Below are 20,038 nucleotides of genomic sequence, written 5' to 3'. Positions count from 1 at the left end.
CACAACCCATCGCCGACTCACTACCGAGCACGGCCATGCTGACCAAGTGCGACTCACCTTTGAGAACACTATGGAGAACTCTCAGTCATGCAGGTTTCCTCACGATCTTTTCCTTCACCGCTAAAGCAAGTGATATTCAATTGTTTAAAACGCACATAACTTCAAAAAGTTAGAAGTGCGTGCTTGGAATTCAACTCCCTACCCCCGATTAGGAGGTCGACCTTTTAACCATTAGGCCATCACCGTTTCAAGTCAAGATCACCTGTTATCAATTAATTATTAAAGCCATAGATAAGTCACCAAGCAAAGTTGTTTTTCCCCTCAGTGTTTTGCTGTGACGATCAGTCATTGTCACCGACATAAGGCAATCTTTGCTCCAGCTAGTTAGTTCACCTGACGTGTCGCGGTGACCTTGTGACGGCAAAGGTCAGATTGCTTCGGCCACGGCAGGCACCGCAGCGAAAACAAATTGCCAGATCGTGTCTGATAAGAAAGGTATTAAGCTGTAGGTAGGAGGAGGTTCTATGTAAATTTTGTTGAATATCTAGCGTCTATTGGGAGAAATAAGTTTATTTAGAAAAGCAAATCCATGATTTATGACTAAATGAGGGTAATGAAAATTTTCCTAGTGGCTTGGACCTAAAGTATGCACCTATTAGTAAGTACACTTAGTATCTACCTCTAACTAAACGGGTTATGTATCTACTTCTCTGACATCTCATAGGTGTTCAACAAGGTAATGCATCTACATATATCTAGTACGAGCAACCCGCCCCGACTTGTATGGGTAGCTTATTACAAGTTTCGTAAGGATCTCTAATTTTTTGAAAAAACAATATATCCTTTGTTACCCAGGAATAGTGTAGCTTTCAACTGGTGAAATTTTTCAAAATCGTTCAGTAGGTACTTGCAGAGATTACCCCTTAGAAACAAACTTAAAGACTTTACCTCTTTATAATATTAGTATAGACTAGCTTATGCCCGTGTCTTCATCCACGTGGACTACACAAAATTTCAAACCTATTTACCCCTTTTAGGAGTTGTAATTTCAAAAAAATCGTAGTCTGAATCATAATAACTATCTGCATGCCTTTCAGCCTGATCCGTCCAGTACTTTGAGCTGTGCGTTTATCAGTGGCGAAATGTCCATGTAACCCGATTCCAATCGGCTTCCCTTTAAGAATTCGCATAATATAACGTAAGCACTCACTACGTACTTAGTGACAAATGTAGGGCAAAAGTTCGATTATTATCATGCAGGCTACCAGAGTGAATGATGCTACCGTACCAAATTTGACGCCTAAAAAATAAGTGTCAGGGAAAATCTATCATCAATAGAAAATAGCTTCGATAACCCGTAACCATCCCGGCTTACTACTTAGCATTCCATCTCTTTCATTTCCCTATGAAGCGAACTAAGTCTGTCTCACTCTACGGGTCGCCAATATGGAACCACCAATTAAAGTGGCCCCGGAACGAATACGAATTCGTCTCTCTGACAGGTCAGATAAATATGGTTCATAAGCCGATGCTCACCGGCTTATCGTACCTCTAAATTAAAATTTTTATTTATACTATTATTTTAATATTTTGTTTTTAAGGGTGATTTAATACATTCGTTTACCTACGTGAAACATACATGCGTGCTTGAATTTAAAGTTTAGTGATTCTTTGATTTTGATATTATAATAAATTGGGGTTAGTGATTTTTAATAACTACCTAATAAGTGTAAGTTAACGGTGATTTAGTTTCAGTTTGTTTAGTGTAGGTATGTGTTAAACTAAAGACTAAAATGATTATAGTTTTCAATTCCGTGTGGGTTATGGGTCGTATTTAATAAAGCAAGCAAGCATGGATGCATCTCACAGCTACATTAAAAGAATTTTTTCAAAGCCACAGAGGTTTTCAAAATGTCAGTGCTTTTTATATTATTAATGGTAAAATTGGGTCTTTAAGCACCATAGAAACATCAGTGATGACGGTGCTGATATTCTGTTAGGTCAGAACTTTTTTGCTCCGGCTTCCCTTTTTCAGATCTGCACCCTTCGCCACTGGCGTTTATAGATCAGTCTGTCAGTAAGTTACCCTTTCCTTTTCTATATATTTTAGACTTAGTAATACTTTATGCACTGCAGGCGGCGTAACCGTGGCGTGTGAAATTCTATACAAGAGCCCAGCAATGAACTGGGGAGTGGAAGTCCCTAGAAGAGACCTATGTCCAGCTGTGGACGTCGATCTGTTGATGATGATGATGATGATGCTTTATGCAAAAGCAGCAATCAATACATACATCTACATTCTGTATTTACCGCTAACAAAAAATAAACAAGGAAAGTTTCCGGGTAACCTCGGATATTATAATCTTTTAGAAAGGCTTCAGGTGAAGCGACCCTGTCTTTGAAATCCAGTAAGCGTGTTCATTAGTTCTAACTTCTAAGTGAAACTTAATATTATTTTCACCTTTAAAACATCAAGTTGGGTGCTCAAATATTACACAATTTTCCTTTGTATAATAAATAATACGTAGTTAAGGTCCGGCAAGCGTTTCAACTCGCAACTTGCAATGCCCACCTACATTTAATGGTAGATTTATTGCGTACATCGATGATTGCGTACAAGTGTAAATTAAAAATTTTCAACACCCCCGACCAGTGAAGGTTACAGTAACTAGAAAAGAGCTGATAACTTTCAAACGGCTGAACCGATTTTCTTTGACTATTCTGCGCCTACGATCCAAAGTATCTGAGTTTTCCAAAACATCATTTTCAAATAAATAATTATGTATATCTAGGCAACGTCCATCTTGACAGCTTGACATTTGTCAATTGACACTTGAATATTATGAACCTAAGGGTTATCTAACCTTCTTTTCTAAAAGAAAACTAGAACTCTTAAACGGCTGAACCAATTTTTTTGGATTATAGCTAAGAACACTCTCGATCAAGCCACCTTTCAAACAAAAAAACTAAATTAAAATCGGTTCATTCGTTTAGGCGCTACGATGCCACAGACAGATACACAGATACACAGACACACAGATACACAGATAGGTACACACGTCAAACTTATAACACCCCTCTTTTTGGGTCGGGGGTTAAAAATATGCTCGTTTGCTCACTATTTTTATTTTTAAAAAATGAAAAAGTACCTACTCAATCAGGTGAAGGATACGCGAACGCATAGGTACTAGGTAGAGTCCTTATTAAGCGTAATGACAGCGGTTTTTCTGTTAAGAACTTCTTAGTAGGTAATAGCCCGAAGCTGGTAACTTGGTGGTGCTACACCCCCATGCTTCGGAGTAAACCCATTGTTCCTGCGCCTTATATCTCTATGGTCGTGACTCTGAGTGGTGATCTGGTGGTGGTCTGAGTGGTATAGTCGTTCCATCGATCTATGAGAGTGAGGGAATAGAGAGCTTTCCTTTATCTGTGCACACACTTGTGGACTATAATATCTGCGACCAACTAAAGCGCTGTAGGCACTAGGTGTCTATTATGAATCACCTACAAACTAATACACCTTCATAAAATGTTTAAGAGCCTTTTCCATCACAAGCGCCTATTGAAAGCTTTTATATGGCCGCTATGCTGCCACAGATTCCAAAAATAGGAACTCAAAAGTATTGACGTCAAGGTCACAGGTAGCTATCTATTAGATAACCATACCTTTTGGGGCTTGGAAAGACACGCCGCGGATCGCCAGCGAGTCTAACGCGGCACCTGACTGCAAAAGTCAGTTAGAGGTCATTGATTTTTTAATAAGGAAATAGAAATGGTACCTTTTGACTTTACGGGGACCCTATGTAGTTGATTTTGAGCAACTCTGCATTCTTACAAAGTCAAGTTTTCAATTCGTCGATACCTAAAGGCAAAAGTTTTTCTCCTTCTCCCTCTCCCAAGCTCCTTGCAAAATTTACATAAAAATCTTTGGCCTCGACATCTTAATTCCTTTCCTGGGTCCTAACTTCTTATCCTTCCAAATGAAACCTCTTGTTCACAAAACTCCGTATTTTGCAATTTTTCTTCATGAACAGATGGGAATACTGTGCCCGTGGTGCTGCCTTGACTTCTTCCACATTCTTGATGCCGCTGGCTTCGCGCTTTATCTGTCCAGGCCTTTATTCGATCATGGATTTTCAATCGCTTGGCATGTTGCTTCAGAATCTATAATAGTTTTTGTACCATAAAAAGGCAATCACGGCTTGCTGTATTTGGTGTTCATTAGATATCGGATATTGTGGATTGCAGGTAAGTACATCCGATTCCAAATATAGCGTGTTTGATAAATCATATACTTAATGAGAAAATATGAGGTAGATAGTAGATATTATATGTAACTAGCTGACGCCCGCGACTTCGTCCGCGTGGATTTAGGTTTTTTTAAATCCCGTGGGAACTCTTTGGTTTTCCGGGATAAAAAGTAGCCTATGTGCTAATCCAGGATATTATCTATCTCCATTCCGAATTTCAGCCAAATCCGTCCAGTAGTTTTTGCGTGAAGGAGTAACAAACATACACACACACACACACACACACACACACACACACATACATACATACAAACTTTCGCCTTTATAATATTAGTGTGATACCAAATAGTTAAATATTTTCCATTATCTCTGCTAGGTCGAGTGCAACCAACCTCAAGGTCCTAAGTCAAGAAGGCAGGCTTTAGCTGAGAACTTTACCGGGCAAGCGTTCTTGCCCGCGTCAGACCTGGGCAAGGAGGCATTTTTTATTTATTGTATTAAAAAAACTGGAAAACCGCTACAGATGGCAGATACAAAGTGATTGATATTCGCAATACCTCTGATTGGCCGACACTCTCACACTATTGACAGAAATGCAATGATGCACCAAGAATCTCATATATTCAGCCAAAGTAACAAGTGTAAATTAAAAATTTATAACACCCCCGACAAGTGAAGGTTACAGTAACTAGAAAAGAACTGATAACTTTCAAACGGCTGAACCGATTTTCTTGGATTATAGCTGCTAAGAACACTCTCGATCAAACCACATTTCAAACAAAAAAATACTAATTTAAAATCGGTTCATTAGTTTAGGAGCCACGATGCCACAGACAGATACATACATACACACGTCAAACTTCTAACACCCCACTTTTTGGGCCGGGGGTTAAAAATATCTATTATTCGCGGCTCAGCAAACTGGTGGACTGCAATCAGTTATTTAATATCGTATTGGAGGGGTGGCTAGGTACCTAATACTTATAAGGCTATAGCTGGCAGGTAAAACAAAGCACCGGAAGTGAGGCAGCGGACGCGGCGGCCGGAAGCTTAGCCCGCTGAGGACACACTCTTGCCTTGAACAATTTCTGCGCACAATACAATTACGGAGACTTTTCATTTATGGCGAATGTCGCTTTTTAAACGCCCTCAAAAACTCGACTGTATGTTTTAGGGTTCTGTACCTCAAAAGGTAAAACGGAACCCTAATGGGATCATTTTGTTGTCTGTCCGTCCGTCCGTCCGTCGTGTCCGTCAAGAAAACCTATAGTGTACTTCTCGTTGGCCTAGAATCATGAAATTGGGCAGGTATGTAGGTCTTATAGCACAAGTAAAGGAATAAATCCGAAAACCGTGAATTTGTGGTAACATCAGAAAGTGTGTTAATTTCTAAGTAAGATTACTATGCCAAGTGGGGTATCATATGTAAGGGATTTTCCTGTATACTCTAAAACAGATTTTTATTTATTTTTATGCATAATAGTTTTTGATTTATCGTGCAAAATGTCGAATAAATTACCCGAGTACGGGACCCTCGGTGCGCGAGTCTGACTCACACTTGGCCGGTTTTTTTGTTTTTGTTACGCTAAAGTCGCGGAGTACTACTAGTGATTGCCATACCTTGCGATGTTGTACCACAGTTAGGAGAAAAAACGAAAAAGGAAGACGTGGGGACAAAGTATACATTTTCGCATTTATAATATAAAAAAACGGAGATTCTAATACATGCCGCGTAGAAACTAGAAACCGATCATAGAAATAGCATATTATATTCTCACTGCATGACTTACCATAATGTGTCACGGTCAAGCGCAAATCAATACAGAAAATGTAGGTACCTACGCTGTGTCTTGAAGCATACATGATCGACTTTTTAAGTTCATTCTACCGTAATAATGATGTCTTCCTGAAAGAATTTCGGCCTCGATTCCAACGGACTAACCAACTACGCAGAAAATATTGAAGTGTAATACGCAGAAAAAGGGTTTAAGTTGTGCAATTAAGGCGCACTACACGGGTCTACCCGCGAAATTCAAAAATTTAGTTTTTAACAATTTATAAACTAATACGACAAAATAGTGTTTCCTACCAATGACAATCCGGGTATCTTTACAACAAGAGTGAAAAAGCACCCTCTAGGTAAGCGCGTTCCATCTTAGACCACATCGTCACTTTCCATCAGGTGTGATTGTGGTCAAGCGCTTGCCTATTATAGTGAATAATAATTAAAAAAAAGTAAGCGTATGGCATTTTAATTGCGCCAATGGCGATATCATCCTCACAGGTTTATATAAAAATCTTTACTTGAAAGTGTGTAGTTTAAGAAGTTAGTCAAAACATGGGTTTGACGTGAGTTACTCACAAATTCGTCGATACTCTGAAAAATTTACAACTAGACTAGCCTCTTAAGTCCTTCGGCCTTACTTACCTAGGCACTTACACTACTGAATGATGGCTTAATCCGCGACTTTATTAATAGTAAAAGCGTCAGCCCGGTTTTATTATCCAATTAAATTGATATATATTTACTGGCGACGCCATTTAATTAATTATTACGCCTGGCTTGAAACGCGTTTTATTTATGAGCAACATCGAATCACGGATTTGCTGTGATTTTAAAACTATTTTCACACTGTGAAATATATTTTTCTTCCACCTGCAAGCCGGTGAGTCCATTTTCCTCGCAAATATGTTCAGGATGCCTTGAGAATGGCCGCCGAGGGGATTTTAGTGGGTAGAAATCCCATATAACCCGATCTCTACTCAAAGGGATCTTTGCCCCGACAACAAAAAAAAACCGGCCAAGTGCGAGTCAGACTCGTGCACCGAGGGTTCCATACTCGAGTACTTTTACCGACATTTTGCACGGTAGGTATATCAAAAACTATTAAAAATAAATAAAAGTCTTTTTGGAATGTATAGGTAAAGCCCTTTCATAATATGATACCCCACTTGGTATAGTTAACTTACTTTGAAAATTCAAACACACTTTTTTAAAAATGATGTAACCACAAAATCAGGATTTTCAGATTTATTCCTGTACGTGTGCTATAAGACCTACCTACCTGCCCATGATTCTTGATCAACGGGAAGTACCCTATAGATATTCTTGACAGACACGACAGACGGACAGACAGACAGGCAGACAACAATGTGATCCTATAAGGGTCCCGTTTTTCCTTTTGAGGTACGGAACTCTAAAAAAGACAATATGAGTTGTAGAAGTAAATCATGCCTGTGTGGAAAGGTGTAAACAATAGTTAATTTTCGTGTTAAAGTATGTTTCTCTATGTTTATGTATGTAGCGTGTTATTGCATACGTATTCAAACAACAATCTTCAATAAATTAATATTATGTTTATACGTATTAATGAAAAGCAAACTTACGCGAAATAGATATTAATTGCTTCGTTAAATTGATCAGATTCTGAGTAGTTCCAATAAAACTAAGTATAGAATAGAATAGAATAGATTTTCATTCAAATAAACTTTTACAAGTGCTTTTGAATCGTCAAAATATTTATCAAAGTAGATGCCTACAATGACGGCGCTGCGCATGAAATGAAAGTTTTCAGGAGACTCTTTTAAACTATTTTTTTTATGCTTTACGTTTAAATCAAAATCACATAGCTAAAAAGATTATATCTTGAATTAGCACACATGCTAAAGAATGGTTTCTTGATGTACACGCGCTTTTTATACCAAACAAAATGACATAAAAAACCAAATCCTAAAAAAAAAACAGCGGATTTTGCATGCGCAGCGAAGATAATTTGCTATTGTCCTGCTCTAATCATAAACGTAGAATTCACCTAGAGAAACACGTCTACACCCTGCCCGGCTAGCATGGGCAGTAGATAAAAATTATATCCGAGATTATATCCACTGATTTCTATGACATCAGTGGATATAGTTCTATGACATCAGTGGATATAATCGGGGGATATAATTTTTATCTACTGCCCATGCAAGCCGGGCTGAGGTAGCTATTTTTAACCGACTTCATAAAAAGAGGAGGTTCTTAATTCGTCGGTTTTTTTTTTTAATTTCAGCCAGGAAAGTGCTGCTATACTGTAAGTAATGGAACAGAACTATAAAATTAGTGGCAATCACAATGTATCGGAGACGGCCGAAGTGATACTGGGAGTCCAAGGACCTGGTACAACTCCAAAGAAAAAAGAAGATGAAAAATAGTTATTTGTTCAACAAGATAGCAAAGTTCATTTTTGTTGCGAGTGCCTAGTTGCCTGCCCAAAACCAGTGAGCAAAAACGACTTTTGCTCACTGGTTTTGGGCAGCAAACGCGCCTATTTGAGCTAGAGAGGTGAAAATAGGTGTCCTACCTATCCTTTTAGGTACGAGTACGTATGAAACCTACTTACTGTACTACAATTAATTATTAATCCAACTTTTCTATATAAATAAAAAAATAACAGCAACATAGAGTGAACTCGTCTCTATTCAGTTGTACATAACAAAACAATGTAAGACGAGACATTGCAAAAGTTGTTCTAATTCAACGTGACAAGGTCCGGAATGCTGTAGCCATGTTTTTGTCATTAAATCAAAGCACGGGGGATGTTAGCTCATTTTCTGACTTGAGACAAGTACCCGTTAAATAAAGAGCTCTTCTATGGAGCGTACTAAATGGAATTTACAATAGACTACGTAAGCTACGATGTTATTTTTTATTTTTTTCTGGGATTGTCTGTAGTTTTTTTTTAAATTAATATAAACTTCTACAAAATGCTTTTGTATTATCAAGTGACATATTATTATCAGCGATAAATGTAGGAACATTTGGCGTTATTATATAGATTATAGGCGAAAGTTTGTGTGTGTATGTTTGTTACTCTTTCACGCAAAAATTACTGGACGAGTTTGACGGTGGAAGGACATATCTTATACCCTAACTTAGCACAAAAGCTGGCTGAAATTTAGAATGGAGATAGATTATACCCTGGATTAGCACATTGGCTACTTTTTATCCCAGAAAATTAAAGAGTTCCCACGGGATTTTTAAAAATCTACATCCACGCGAACGAAGTCGCGGGCATCAGCTAGTAATGTATAAGTCCGAGAGTGAAAATTGAAAATAAAATGCGACAATTTTGTCCTTGGCTGGAATTTAGCAGAATTTCTCGTTATAGAGATCAGTCGTGCGTGCTACGGGCTACGGGCTACGGGCTACGGGCGCTACGGGCGGCACTGCAGAGTGGTTGCATAACTGAGATATTCCTGTTTTTCAACTCGCTCTTTAGTGCTATTTATTCAGGTTGTACTGTCAAGTTAATACAGTACGAGATCGGAATGTTAAATTGCTGTTTTGAGCCAATTTAGACAGTACCTACTTAGCTTTTACGTAACTTGGTCGCGATTTTGTCCGCGTGGATTTCGATTTGAAAAAATCTAGTGGGATATTTTTAGATGACATGTAAGGGGACGCTGTACATCATGATCAACCCATTGCCGCCCCATTACTGAGTACGGGTCTCCTCTCAGAGTGAGAAGGGTTTAGGCCATAGTCTGCCACGCTGGCCCAGTGCGGATTGGCAGACTTCACACACCTGTGAGAATATGGAGAACTCTCAGGCATGCAGGTTTCCTCACGATGTTTTCCTTCGCCGTTAAAGCAAGTAATATTTAATTGCTTAAAACGCACATAACTGAAAAGTTAGTGGTGCGTGCCCGGGATCGAACCCCCGACCTCCGATTCGGAGGCGGACGTTCTAACCACTAGGCTACCACAGCATGTACGCTCAACCGAAACTGGGTGGGTAATCTGTTTGCTATTTCATCTAATATTGTGTGAGTAAGAGATCCCCGGTATAAAAATGCGCTGGCTGGCCCTTCCGTTCACCATCCGCTCGGAGTCGAATGTCTTGGGTGATGATGATTTTCACCGAAATCAAGCGCGAGAAAAGGGTTGAACAGAGGTTTCGGAAAAGTATTTATGAGAAAAAACTACTTTTATGTCTGTAAAGTTATTTCAACTAATGAATAAATAAACTATGTCTTAAGTTAAATTGCTTTAGAATTATCATGCTCCTAATCTTATTTAAATATACACACAAAGTTGTCATAAAGTGTTAAAATAGGAATCTTTTGTGGCTTATAACTTTAAAATCAATATTTTTTCAACGTTTTGTATATCAATATACTTACCTAGATAATGACAAGAAAAATTATTATTATATCGAGGCCTCCGAAAACTGTCAAAATTTTAGTTAAGCTTAATTATTATTACTGACAAAATAATTACGAAAAAACCTTGAAGCGCAAAGTGCTGACTACGGTTGGTTTCCTCTTGAAAGTGCCGTAAAAGCTTATTTTAGCCACAATAGCTCGGCTGCGAAAGCTGTCGCGTTCAAAATGGATTATCTCGATGCGGAATGGCCGCGGCGCCCAACATCGCGCCTGCGGGCCAATCACAATGCAATTTTTCATTTTAATTGGTCTGACATCTTTTAAAAATATCACTTTTAAACTGCCACTTGAAAAAACATTTCTAGATCCGCAAAATATGACGTCGATTCGTTGCTCTGTTGCGACGTAACTAACGACTAACCAACAATCTGTGTTTACACTTTCGCATCACATCACACTAATCACACTTCACACTAATATTATAAACGTGAAAGTTTGTGTGTATGTTTGTTACGCCTTCACGCAAAAACTACTAGACGGATTTGGCTGACATTTGGAATGGAGATAGATAATATCCAAGATTAGCACATAGGCTACTTTTTATCCCGGAAATTCAAAGAGTTCCCAAGGGATTTCGAAAAACTTAAATCCACGCGGACGAAGTCGCGGGCATCATCTAGTCACACTAATATTATAAAGGTGAAAGTTTGTATGTGTGTGTGTGTGTGTGTGTGTGTGTGTGTGTGTGTGTGTGTGTGTGTGTATGTTTGTTACTTCTTCACGCAAAAACTACTGGACGGATTGGGCTGAAATTTAGAATGGAGATAGATTATACCCTGGATTAGCACATAGGCTACTTTTTATCCCGGAAAATCAAAGAGTTCCCACAGGAATTTTAAAAAACCTACATCCACGCGAACGAAGTCGCGGGTATCAGCTAGTTTATAATATGGGTAGTGATGTTAGTGATACTCGATAACAAACGGGAAAAATATTTTGATGGACAATCCTATATTAATTTTTGACAACTCCATAGGTGTTTTTTGCTCAGAATGTCTCATTTAATGCGTAGTAGGTATGTATAGACAGTCTACGAATCCGCACTGGGTCAGTGTGGTGGACTATGGCCCTTCTCATACTGTGCTCAGTAGTAGGCGATGAGTTGATCATGATGACGTGACACAGAGATCGTTGTTGTTGGGTAGATTAAAAACTCCATTCTTACTTTAACTGCTTAAGTAACTCTTTTTAACCCCGACCCAAAAAGAAGGGTGTTATAAGTTTGACGTATGTATCTGTGTATCTGTCTGTGGCATCGTAGCTCCTAAAGTAATGAACCGATTTTAATTTCGTTTTCTTTTGTTTAAAGGTGACTTGATCGAGAGTGTTCTTAGCTATAATCCAAGAAAATCGGTTCAGCCGTTTGAATATCAGCTCTTTTGTAGTTACTGTAATCTTCACTTGTCGGGGGTGTTATAAATTTTTAATTTACACTTGTTATAAACAGGTTACGGCGTTGAGAAGACGCTCGCGCTGACCAATTAAAATGAAATTGCATCGTTAACTGGAATGTGCACTGGCATAAATAATTGCACCAGTGGCTCCACGAAACGATATACAATTTGTAGCATAAACTAGATCTTCGTAGATATAACCTATTTGAAAATGATTGTTCGTTAATGATAATTGATGATTCGTAATTGATATTGAAGTCGTTGAGTCAAATATATTACATACTAGCGACCCGCGCCAGTTTCGCACGGGTAGCTTATTATAATTTTCGTAGGGATCTCTAATTTTTTTGAAAATAAAATATAGCCTACATCACTCAGGAATAATGTAGCTTTCTACTGGTGAAAGAATTTTCAAAATCGGTTCTGTAGTTTCAGAGAGTACTTTTTCTAGTTGCTACAAAAAAACTTTAACTCTAAAACTTTACCATAATATAAGTCAGATTAAGAGTAAAATTATTATGATCGAATGTAAAAAGTTAATTATTCTTTTAATTTTAAATAAACTAAAACATCACCTATTTTATTTTTCTTTTTTTTATCATTAACAAACTTGAAATAAAAATTAAATTAAAAATTTAAAAAACCCCCGACACATAAACCTCTAAAAAGTAAAAAAATAATAGGTAAATATGTATGGGCCCTTTAAGAATAGTATAAATAGTAAAGTTTTATCCAAGCGCTCGTCGCGCCAGGGGACCGCTACCTATGATAAACTATGAAAGTCATCTGTTGTAGAAAGAGTCTTTAGCGGTCCCCCGACGCAACGAGCGCTTGGATAAAACTTTACTATTTATACTATTCTTAAAGGGCCCATACATATTTACCTATTATTTTTTTACTTTTTAGAGGTTTATGTGTCGGGGGTTTTTTAAATTTTTAATTTAATTTTTATTTCACGCTTTTTAAACTTTATTCATAAATTACCGTTTATTTGTGCCATTCTAAAACCCAATTTCTATAATAATATAAATCCAATAAGGCAGCTAATATCTCTTCAAAAGTAACATCAATGTTATGTTAATTATACGTTCCATGAAATATTTTTGACCGAACATCACTAAATCAAGAATTATCTGAATGACTCACATAGTTTAAAACGACCAAAACGAAATATCTGTTTCTAACATGTCGTTGCTTTAAAAATGTACCCATTTTACGTAGTCGTATAATAGTTCGCTTTTCAAGATATACCTACGATTAAATTGAAATCGACTTTCACCCGATGAAATAAGGAATAAAGTGGCTTGTATTTCATTTTGTTTGTTATTGCATGTCAAATTTTTATTTGACATAACTTTCAAAAACCGGTCAAGTGCGAGTCTGCCTCACACATGAAGAGTTCCGTACAAGTTTTTTTTTATGTAATGACAATTCAGTTGTCGGATTTTACTCTTTACTTGGGCCACAGGAGTAGAGTGCTTGGGCTATAAGATATTGCTACCTGCCTTTCATGATTCTACGTAAACGGGAAGTACCCAATTTATAAGTTTTGATTCTCTTGAAAGATGACACACAGACAGACAACGAAGTGGTGAAGGAAAACACTGTCAGGAAACCTGCATGCTTGAGAGTTGGCCATAATGCTCCCTCAATGGTGCGTGAGGTGTGCCAATACGTGCTTGGCCAGTGTGGTAGCTTCTCATTCTGAGAGGAGACTTGTGCTCAGTAGTGACCCGGCGATGGGTCGATCCTGATGATGATGAATTTTAAACGTATTTTGTCAAAGTAAATAAGCTGAGTTCAAGCAGATAAAATAAAAAGAAGGTGCGCCTAATGCATCATCCAAACCTGCGCGACAAAGCGACTACGATGCGGGAACCTCAGCCGCGCGGAGGGTCATCGCCTCCTACGATATTTAATGGTGCCATGCACACCTACGCGACTACAACAGTCGAGGCTACCTACAACAGTCGAGGCTACCTACAACATCTTTTTTTTCTACAGATACCTACTGAACCCTAAAAATAGTTTGACTATGGTTTGGGTTTGGGTTGATTGTTCGTGGCCTTTGGTTGACTGTTGGATATTATAATTGAATTAATGTTTTCTCGTTTAACTGTGATTATAATATTTTATAAATTAGAAACGATCCAAAGTATCGGAGTTTTCCAAAACATTATTTTCAAATAAATAATTATGTATCTAGGCAACGTCCATATTGACAACTTGACAATTTGCCAATTGACATAATATTATGAACCTCTGTTACAATAGTGAAAGATCCCAGGGCCACCAGCCGTCACGTATTTTCTGACGAACGAAATGTGGACGATTGAGTAGTGTTACTATGTACTAAGAACGCATGCCTACAGACCTGCTAGCTTGCTTAGACGGCCAATTTTCAGGTATCAGGTAATCAAGGTACATAAAAACATTACTTACCTCACGTAAATTCTCCAATTTTTTTAATTTTTAGCAGATTTTTTTAATATTAATAATTAATTGACATAAGTAAACTATAAGAGAGTGAGAGAGAAGTCAATATATCCTAATACATGTCTTACTCAGTCTCATGCGCGTAGATAACGATGCCCTCGCGCTCAAACCCACAGAGGCATTAAAATTGAATTTAGGGGATGATTGGCCCTCTGGATCGGTCTGTCTTCTTGTAAAAGGTTTTAAAATAGTTGTCTGGTGGACATATATAAAAATGGAGCATCAGAATTTACGTGCAGTTAAGTAATTACTTATTTTGGGAGCTTTAAAGCGTCTGCAAAGCAATACGGCCGACGCGGGAAGTGTCTGGGAGTATTGGCGACATATTGTTAAGGATATTGCCTAAAATATACGTAAAAATCAGTTTGGCGAATTTACGTGAGGTAAGTAATGTTTTTATGTACCTTGATTATCAGATACCTGAAAATTGGCCGTCTAAGCAAGCTAGCACGTAGGCTAGGCATGCTTTCTTAGTACTTACTAACACTACTCAATCGTACATATTTCCTGTGTCAGAAAATACGTAACCTCTGGTGGTCCTGGGATAAAAGTAACAAGAAAACCAGAAAAGAGCTGATAACTTCCAAACGGCTGAACCAATTTTTTTGGATTATAGCTAAGAACACTCTCGATCAAGCCACCTTTCAAACAAAAAAAACTAAATTAAAATCGGTTCATTCGTTTAGGCGCTACGAGGCCACAGACAGATACACAGATACACAGATACACAGATACACAGATACACAGATACACAGATACACAGATACACAGATACACAGATACACAGATACACAGATACACAGATACACACGTCAAACTTATAACACCCCTCTTTTTGGGTCGGGGGTTAAAAATGAATAAAATTGGCAATACTTGAATTTTTTAAAGCGTTTTAAATGTGAAACCTGGTAAGTAGGTACTTATAATCTTTATGAAAGATTTTTTTTAAACACTTCAAGGTCTAAATTATTTTAAATACATAACTATCAAAACCTGTTACTTTAACGCTACGCTATGCTACGTGTTACACTACGCTTCGTAGGTATTTGGGGTTTGGCGTAGCATTTACCCATAACATTTTCTGTCCTTGTATTCCGGAAACTTGTAAACATAAGCAATAATATCATAATTTACACCCAGTAGTCAGCACAAATCATTTTGCCTTGTCACAAACCTCTATATCAACTAGAACATCTGAAACTTCTGAAAGCCATAAATCAATAATAGGATTGTTTATTTATTGCTTACTATCTAACTCGACAGGCGTTGTTCTGTCCAAATTTACAACAGCTAAATTCTCTCTAGAATAAGTTTTGCGTAACTATCCAGATTTTTTCCCATGGCCATAAATAAAACAAAAAAAATTGGTTGTCTGTAAAGTCGGTTTACTGACGATAGTTGAACGTGACAACAAAGGCCGATTGTGCTTCTTTGTCGCTCGTTCCGCGCTCTCGCTTGCACTTCAAGCGTTACATGGAACGCCTCAGAGCGAGGTAACGCCGCATGAGTCATGTTTTTTCGTGCGTGCAGCCGGCTCTATCGAATTATAAGACGTTGTCACGTCAAAAAAGAATTGGGCAAGCATATTATCTCTCATTTGAATCTTGATTTCATGTAACGAATTTTCTCGAATCTGAAAGTTTATGGATTTTCTGTCCTAGATTGTCATTGGTTTTCGTCATTGGACCACCATGCCGTAGATTCCCTGAGGAGGGGATGAGGTGGTCCCTTGAAGTTTGGTATGGATATTCAGTAGGTACTTTCTTTATTGGGCAGTCACCCCTTCTTTTCATGATAGGTACATATATCCAAGGATATACCCGTACCATAGGAGCCTTCTATTATTAAGCTTTTCTTGTATTTGTGCAACTTTAAAAGTTCCCTCATGTCAGTACTCATTACTAATTGAGTCTAAACACACCACCAGCCTAGTATAACATTTTCATTTGGTGGTAGTCACTATTCGTGTTTTTTCAGGGTAGTCCAACACTCCACTCTTTAAATCATTGCAGGTCTAACCACCGTTTTGTATAATTTACCCTTGGCTAAAACTACAAACTGTGTCAAAGTATTTCAAAGCTATGTCAGGGATTGTTCAACACTGCGAGTTGAACTGGGCCGCGGTCGGCGAAAACTGGCCATGTCTTATTTGTCCTCGGAAACGGTTCACTTCCTCACCCTTGATACCTAGTTAGGTACGAGTTACGACCTTACATCACGATAGCCTAGCAATCGCAACCGCCAAGGAAGTTTAATAGCGTCGCATTATTATCACAAGAAAACTCCCACAATCACATTGTGACTAGAGGATGCCCGCGGCTTCGTTCGCGTGGATTCCGGTTTCCCGTAGGAACTCTTTGATTTTCCAGGATAAAAAGTAGCCTATGTCCTTCGCCGGGATGCATCCCAAGTCTGTTCCAAATTTCATTACAATCGGTTCAGCGGTTGGGTCGTGATAACGCAGCAAACAGACAGACAGACACACTTTCGCATTTATAATATTAGTATGGATTAGTGGAAGAGTACAGGTTCTAAGCAATAATAAATAGGATTTGCGTTATCATTCCTCATCAAAAAAAAATATGTAAGCATAAGGTTTTGAATACTCTTCCGCGATCTGTGTTTCTAACCAATTACATACTTATATATATAATCCAGGTATCTTTAAAACAAGAGTGAATAGGCATATTCTAGGTAAACCTGTCCCATTTTAAAATAGAATAATATGTTTACTTATTCAAGTAAACTTTTGCAAGTGTTTTTGGATCGTCAAAATAATTTACCACGTATGCCGCATCATCATTTTCAATCCGGTGTGTGTTGAAAGTATTTTAAACTTTAACAAGTGTACTTAAATTAAAAATTTTCAACACCCCCGACAAGTGAAGGTTACAGTAACTAGAAAAGAGCTGATAACTTTCAAACGGCTGAACCGATTTTCTTGGACTATTCCGCGCCTACGATCCAAAGTATCTGAGTTTTCCAAAACATGATTTTCAAATAAATAATTATGTATATCTAGGCAACGTCCATCTTGACAGCTTGACATTTGTCAATTGACACTTGAATATTATCAACCTAAGGGTTATCTAACCTTCTTTTCTACAAGAAAATTAGAAAAGAGCTGATAACTCTTAAACGGCTGAACCAATTTTTTGGATTATAGCTAAGAACACTCTCGATTAAGCCACCTTTCAAACAAAAAAAAGTAAATTAAAATCGGTTCATTCGTTTAGTCGCTACGATGCCACAGACAGATACACAGATATACAGATACACAGATACACTGATACACAGACACACAGATACACACGTCAAACTTATAACACCCCTCTTTTAGGGGTCGGGGGTTAAAAATAGTTAGCTAAACTAAGTCAGGGTATTCTTTAACACTACGAATTGAACTAGGTCGCAGATGGGGCCGCCTTGTTTTCCTTGGAAACGTTCCACTTCCTTACCCTTGATAGTTATGACCTTGGAACACGGCTGTTGTATAATATTATAGCGGGTAGCGGGTAAAAAGGCGAAACAAATAAATCAACACTGTAGTCACCAGTCTTAAAACTCCGAGTGATCTTCGCCAAAAAAGTTTTAGTGGGCATTTTTTTTGGGTTCCGTAAGGGTTCCTTTTATCTCTGGAGATCCAGTGAAAAAAAGGAACCCTTGCAGGATCACTTTGTTGTCAATCTCTCTGTCTATTTTTTCCGTCTATCTGTCTGACGTGTATGTCAAGACCCAGATATAGGGTACTTCCCGTTGATATACATTCATGAAATCATGAAAAAAATAATTGAAGTGTTATTTCTTGTACAATGGTAGGAAATTCTTCGTGTGTGAGTCCAACTCGGACTTGACTGGTTTTTTTCCTCGATTTATTCGAGTCATCTCGACTAATACTAATATTATAAATCCGAAAGTGTGTCTGTCTGTTTGTTTGTCTGGTAGCTTTTTACGGCCGATCTGTTTAACCGTTTTTGATGATCTTTGATAGGTACAGAGAAAGCAGAGCAACTTTTGGGCTGTAATGCTGAAATTATGAAAGTTTAATTTTTGTGTTTGCTAGCTTGTTACACTCCGGCTACATTTTAAAAGATCACTTTAGTGATAAAGCCACACTTTGCAACCTAGCGCAATTGATTTTCTTTTTATTTTGATTTTTAGAGATGTCCTTGATGTTCTGTTTTGTTGCAATAAAGTATAGTAATAGGTACTTAGGTAGGTACATGTTCTGATTCTGACAGATGTCAGATTCTGGTTTCGAATGCGTACCTATTTCTCTATCCTCTAGTGTGCCCCTAGGCCCCTAGGTTCCTAGTTAGTACTTTAATCGTTAGACCAGTATAAACACGATTATAAATAATTCGTTGGATGCTAAGCCAATAATAGCGGACTGCTAAGCCATTTTAAGTGGCAATTAATAGCGTTTGAGATTCGTTTAATTTTTTTATCGCTAGCATTTAAGCCACCGTGATCCAAACTTCATATTCACTATCCGTTCCTCCCTTTGTTGGGGACAATACGGAGAAAAACTTTCAGCTTTTATAAAATAACGTAGGTCTGGCACGCGCTGGCTCTTAGTTCATAATCGAAGTAGCTCGATTTTTAAGGTAGAGAACCCATAATGATATTAAAAATATTCATAGCAAGCAATCGTCTCTAAATTTCCCCTCAGCGCTTGGAGTTTAGCTCCATTATTATCTAGTGCCAATAAACTACCAAATCCATTTGTCGGAAGCAGTAACATACGTGGTTAGTTAATGAGTTTGTCTAAACGTTCTAACACGGTTACGGCTTAGTACGAGTTGTCGCTTCTCGACAACGTTGATAGATGCAGATTAATTTAAGAGCCTCGATTGCTCAACGGTTGAGGAGTGGACTGAATTCTGAAAGATCGGCGGTTCAAACCCCACCCGTTGCACTATTGTCGTACCCACTCCTAGCACAAGCTTTTCGTTTAACTGGAGGGGAAAGGGGAGTATTAGTCATGATTAGCAGCATGGCTAATATTCTTATTATAAAAAAAAAACAAGTGAATATCTACATATCGACACTAGGTTGCATTACTTGTTTTAAGGCCTCAAACCTTTATCCATTTATTTACAGCCAGTGCCCCAAGAGGAAACCTAGCAAATACAAAACGACATAAACGAAGGTCACTTCACAGCATTCATGAAACTACACGGGTCATGTGTCAACACAAAGTGGATTTAATTCTCCACCAAACTAAAATAGCTAGAACAAATTAAGGTAGCTTTAAATACCTAAGTACTGACTGTACTGTACGTATAAGTCAAGGCAAGGAGACTCAGACTGGAGGCCCATACTCAATCAGAGTTTGCCCTGTCGAACGAACACGCAACTAATATAATACGACTTTAAAATAAGGAAATTCTGGTTTGTTTTTAGAGTTGCGCATCGGAAAGGTGCCAACGGGCTTTAGTTCTAAGCCTCCGCTTTCCATCCATCCGCCCGTCTGTCTGTCAACGGGCTGTATCTAGTGAACCGTATTTGCTAGAGAGTTGAAAATTTCACAGAATATCTATTTCTATTATATTAGGCATATTATTGTAAATTAATTACTTGAAAAGAGCAACCGCCGAGTTTCTTGCTGGTTCTTCTCTGTAGGAACGGCATTCCGAACCAGTGGTAGATTATTTTGACGATTCGAAAGCACTTGTAAAAGTTTACTTG

At 38.0% G+C, this 20,038-nt stretch overlaps 1 protein-coding gene and 1 long non-coding RNA gene across 3 annotated transcripts in view; both read right to left on the bottom strand.

Moving 5' to 3' along the window:
* LOC123867383 overlaps nucleotides 1-20,038 on the bottom strand; it is a 42,472-nt gene that overhangs the window by 10,892 nt on the left and 11,542 nt on the right. The window lies entirely within an intron of this gene.
* On the bottom strand, nucleotides 897-18,268 carry LOC123867406. The gene is made up of 2 exons (XR_006796414.1): nucleotides 18,239-18,268; nucleotides 897-970 (listed from the first exon to the last, which is right to left on the bottom strand). It is a non-coding gene; the product is annotated as an uncharacterized LOC123867406 (long non-coding RNA).

The sequence above is a fragment of the Maniola jurtina genome, chromosome 8 (genome assembly GCF_905333055.1).
Source record: "Maniola jurtina chromosome 8, ilManJurt1.1, whole genome shotgun sequence".
Classification (NCBI taxonomy): domain Eukaryota; kingdom Metazoa; phylum Arthropoda; class Insecta; order Lepidoptera; family Nymphalidae; genus Maniola; species Maniola jurtina.
Note: the sequence above shows the minus strand (reverse complement) of the source record. Positions and strands in the feature narration are given on the sequence as shown.